General features: G+C 40.5%; 1 long non-coding RNA gene across 1 annotated transcript; it reads right to left on the bottom strand.

The window, feature by feature from the left end:
• Positions 1 to 221: 221 nt before the first annotated feature.
• LOC122555557 lies at positions 222 to 3,503 on the bottom strand. Its single transcript, XR_006313300.1, has 3 exons — positions 3,356 to 3,503; positions 2,632 to 2,733; positions 222 to 438 (listed from the first exon to the last, which is right to left on the bottom strand). It is a non-coding gene; the product is annotated as an uncharacterized LOC122555557 (long non-coding RNA).
• Positions 3,504 to 5,203: the final 1,700 nt, after the last annotated feature.

Raw genomic sequence — 5,203 nt, 5'->3', positions numbered from 1 at the left:
TTAGCCATGAAGCCTCCTCTCTTACAAAAGATCAGCAGGATATCTCAAGCAGAGAAAAGGCCTGCTCCACCAGAGGGCATCTACTTGATCATTGAGGAAGTGAGTTCAGAGGTCTCAGTAGAAGCATTTACCTCCTGCACATCCACCTCTGCAACCATTCCCACAATTAGCTCTAACACTGGCAGTGGTGGAAGCTTCATGTTTAGGACGTTTGGGGACCACAGTCTGGTGAGGACTTCATGGAGACAGTTCTGCAGCTGAATGAGGAAGAAACACTTCAGGCAGCTGGCACTCAGAGGAGGGCTGCAAACCAAGTCAGGCCCACACAGGAGAAGACCCGGTGGTGTCAGCAATCAGGGACTTCACCCACACGCATTCAGGGAGGAACAACAGTGGCAGGCAGAGATGTGAGAGACAATGGCCATCATTGCCCAGTAGCTGTAAGAATAAACAATAATACAATACACTTAGGAATTAAAAAAAAGTCCGAGTGAAGGTTAGCTGGCAGTACTCAGAGCAAGAGAGAGTAGCTTCCTAGTTTGCTTGTACAGCAGAGGCATTTAATGGCAGTTCTGAAACTGTGACCATAACTGTCCATACGGACTGTTGGGTCTCTAATACACACAAACAGTGACATCGCCCTTTTGTATATGGGTCATTCTGCTATAATGTGACGGTTCCATTCAGAGTATTTGAGAAGATTGTTCTGTTGCATAGAAAATCATACTATGGAAAGCCACTATAGAAAATCACGCTGTAGAAGATCGTTAATAGAAAAGTGCTACACTGGTTCAGTAGAAAGTTCGCTTTATCCAAACAACATCCACAATTTGTTAATTGTGTTATAGCCCATTCGTGCTGACAAAACACATGTTATAGAAGAATGGCCTGTATCTTAGGAAGAGTAGAACATGCCTGCAGAAACTGTCTTCTTATTGAAACAGTGTTTGATAGCCAGCCTTTCGTTATCTCTTCACTTTCAACCTTCCTGTTTGAAGTTGCCTGCGCTATCTTCGAGTGTAACATTCCATGAGTCCGCACAGGACTGTCAGGCAGTCACTGAATTTACATATCTTATGGCTGCAGCTTTCCCTTTTTAAAAAACACATGTTGGAATTAAAAGTGTGATGTGTCCATAAATACTTCAGGGTTCTGATTGATCATCATGACATAAATCCCAAACAAAAATGGAAGAAGTAGTGCACAAATACACTTAAAACAGGAATCTCCCTCTTCTGATTTTCCATGGATTCTTTGAATAAACATTTCTAAACAACTACTTCTTAATTTAACATGCTTTTGTGTCTTATTCTTTTCAGTCCTAAAATTCTTGTAAAAAATTATAGTTCATGGACTTTCCTCCGAGCAAAGGCTACTCAATGCTTTGGGTGAATGTAAGGATGTTACATCCTTCAGTCTAATATTGTGTGAACCAACAAACAGTAAGTTCCCGTGGAATGGAATTTTACAGAATAAATCCTTGTTAATTCACGGTCACATAATGACATTTGGCTCACAGCCTGTACAATAATTTTGCTAAAAAAGGAACTCACTGTCTCTTCTAATTATAACATGATTCTTGTGTAATTTCTGAGGCAAGTGGTATAAAATTAGATACTAAATTCTCTTCTAAAAATGCAGAAAGCTTATAACACACTAGGTGTCAAAATGATACATTTTAATCCTGTTGCATGGTTACTAATCATACAGTTGACCGATGGACTTTCTGGTTCACAAGTGCATCAGGGTGGGAGTTATGATGCTGACCCCAGCCTGATTGTGTCAAAGTTTGCAGGATGATGTTTATTACAGTATGAGAGAAAGTGATATAGAAAGAAGATCTGAAAGAGGAAAGTAAGATATCAGATGTTATTGCTCAAAAGGGGAGTAGATGTCCAACATTGGCTGATTACGTTTAAAAGCCAGAACTCAGTGATCATTTTCTTTTCAAAGGAGGATGCTTACAGAGCATCAGACAATGGGCACTAAGACTGATACCCCAGAATATAGTACAAATTGTGGCTGGGTTGGAGGAATCCATTACAACACTATGATAGTTGTGTGCAGCAACAAAATCAACTACACAGCACAAAATTCAAGTCAGATCTGTAAATGAGGAATTAAGGGCTGGTTTGTTTTATAACATAGGAATGTATCACACCATAAACATTTTAGGCACCATAGAGGAAGGAAGTTGTCTTTTCCAAAACTAATAAGGACCTGTTAGAGAATCTTCCTCTGTAGAATGTGTGAAGACAAAACAGTATCGCAGCCCCAGAGTATTAAGTAAAGAAGTGCATATTGAGATAAGAACTTCAAGGAAATTGCAGGAAAAGTTTATCCATAATAGATGGTGGCAGCAGCAAACTGACAGGGGTCACGTCCAGTTGCATATGCTCCCATTGTAGACAAGAATGTGCTGAAAGTAATTGGAGCTGCTGTCGCTAGGGCTATGAACAAATTCCCACAATCTATTACAAAGTGCAGGCTGGAGATGGTGTGACCATAGACCTTCACCCCATCTCTCCCATTGTGCATTTATGTTTTCAGATACCCAGCAATGAGTCCCCTGGCCGATGGAGCTTCCTGAGGTTGAAGGGCTGGACAAAGAATAGACTGAAGAATACTCACGGTGACTTGCAATGATACTTGAAGCCAGTTGCTCAGGTATTGAGTCTTAGAGGTTGTTAAGCAGCAGGATCTGCACGTGATGAGTCACTGAGATTAAGTGGGCTGCAACAAAACCAGAGGAAGGTTAGACATCTACTTCAGGGAGTACTTGAAGCTTCTCCTAGGTGCTCAAGACAGTGTAACCTTTGCATCTGGTCTGCTTCACGCTGTTCCTCATTACACAACTGCTCTCACTATCTGATTGCGAAGCATATAGGATCATGCTGTGGATGGGAGTTCAAATGTAGAGTAGATACCTTTGTAATCAAGCAGTCACACTGCCTGGAAGATTGTGGAACTTAACAAATCTCTTTTTCTTTCAATGGAGAAGGTAGAACATAACCAATAGCTCAGGACTTCCATCAGTCAGCCTTTAATATCAGAACCATTACAAAGTGCCGATCCCCCAAACATGGGGATGAAAATTATACAGGGGCTGGACTAGTGTCACTACCATACCAGGCCAGTTTGAAACCTGGCCCAAGAACTGTAATATTTTAAAGCTTATTTAGCCTCCTTTCAGTTTATTGTTATTCTTATTTCCAAAAATAATCAGTAACAAAGTTTTAGTTTTAAACAAGACTAAATGGCATTCTAACTAATGGTGAAAGTTACTAAAAAAGGATCATTATTAGATTAAATGCAGACAGAAAGATTAAAAGTAAATGTGGATAAAAATAGTTACCAAGACGGAAGTTAGAATAGCACATCAGTATTTCAGGGTGTCGCTTGCTTGAAGACTTTCTTTATGAAGGTGAAGGTGTTTGAAAGCTTGAAGTCAGAATTCAGCAGCTGTGATATCTTTTGTAGCTGAACATTTGAAGGCATTTGCATAGGTGGAATCTGTAGATAGTGCAGATTTTGAGAGGGGTAAGGTTGTTCTTTGCCATTCCCTCATTCTGTAACTATGGCACTTTCAAACTGTACCTGGATTGTTTTGACAGAATTGAAAGCCTTTTGTTTTTGAGCAAAGGTCTATTTGTTTCTCAAAGGTCTTCCTGGGGAGCGTTGTTTTAAATGGTGCATCAAACAGTCTTTTATATATATCAAATCCTGGCTGCAATTCCAAAACTATAGCATCATGGTACAATAGTAGATGTTGAATTAGCACATATCTAGAACATTGTCTTACCTCTTGTCTTTTAACTAAAGTAATTAACATTAAATTGTCTCATCCATTTGTTTGGTAGTTCTTATTGTCAGGTTGAGAGTGAGTTCTCCTTCAGGGGAACCATCGTCAGGGAGCTTGTATTTATCTTTGGAAATCTTTATTAAATTACAGAAAAGTGCCTTGCAATTCTTTCTGAGTGCAGTCGAACCCAATAATAGCTCAATCCACAAGATAGTCTTGTGACTTAGAGTCATAGGTTCATAGACATCTACAGCATGGAAGCAGACTCTTCGGTCCAACTCGTCCATGCCGACCAGATATCCTAAATTAATCTAGTCCCATTTGCCAGCACTTGGCCCATATCCCTCTAAACCCTTCCTATACATATACCCATCCAGATGCCTTTAGATGGTGTAATTGTATCAGCCTTCACCACTTCCTCTGGCACCTCATTCCATTCGTGCATCACCTTCTGTGTGAAAAGATTGCCCTCAAGTCATTTTCAAGTCTTTCCCTCTCACCTTAAACATATGCTCTCCAGTTTTGGACTTCACCACCCTAGAGAAAAGAACTTGTTTGTTTGCCATATCCATACCCCTGATGATTTTATAAACCTCTATAAGGTCACCCCTCAGCCTCCAATGCTTCAGAGAAGATAGCCCCAGCCTGTTCAGCCTCTCTCTATCGCTGAAACCCTCCAAACCTTGCAATATCCTTGTAAATCTTTTCTGAACCCTTTCAAGTTTCACAACATCTTTTCTATAGCAGAGAGACCAGGAGTGCACACAGTATTCCAATAGTGGCCTAACCAATGTCCTGTACAGCTGTAATATGACATCCCAACTCCTATAGTCAATACACTGACCAATAAAGGCACACATACCAAACGCCTTCTTCACCGACGTATCTACCTGTGACTCTACTTTCAAGGAGCTATGAACCTGCACTCCAAAGTCTCTTTGTTCAGCAATACTCCTTAGGAACTTACCATTAAGTATATAAGCCCTGCACTTAATTACCTTTCCGAAATGCTGCACTTTACATTTATTTAAATTAAAATCCATTTGCCACTCCTTGGCCCATTGGCCCATCTGATCAAGATCCCATTGTATTCTAAGGTAACCTTCTACATTGTCCACTATACCACCTAGTTTGTTGTCGTCTGCAAACTTACTAACTGTCCCTCCTATGTTCACATCCAAATCATTTATATAAATGACGAAAAGCAGTGGACCCAGCACTGATCCTTGTGGTGCACCATTGGTCACAGGCCTTCAGTCTGAAAAACAACCATCCATCATCACCCTCTGTCTTCTACCTTTGAGCCACCTCTGTATCCAAATGGCTAGTTCTCCCTGTATTGCATGAGATCTAACCTTGTTAACCAGTCTCCCATTAGAAACTTTGTCAAGTGCCTTACTG

Source organism: Chiloscyllium plagiosum, chromosome 12 (assembly GCF_004010195.1).
Source record: "Chiloscyllium plagiosum isolate BGI_BamShark_2017 chromosome 12, ASM401019v2, whole genome shotgun sequence".
Lineage (NCBI taxonomy): Eukaryota > Metazoa > Chordata > Chondrichthyes > Orectolobiformes > Hemiscylliidae > Chiloscyllium > Chiloscyllium plagiosum.
This window is presented reverse-complemented; position numbering and strand designations above follow the sequence as displayed.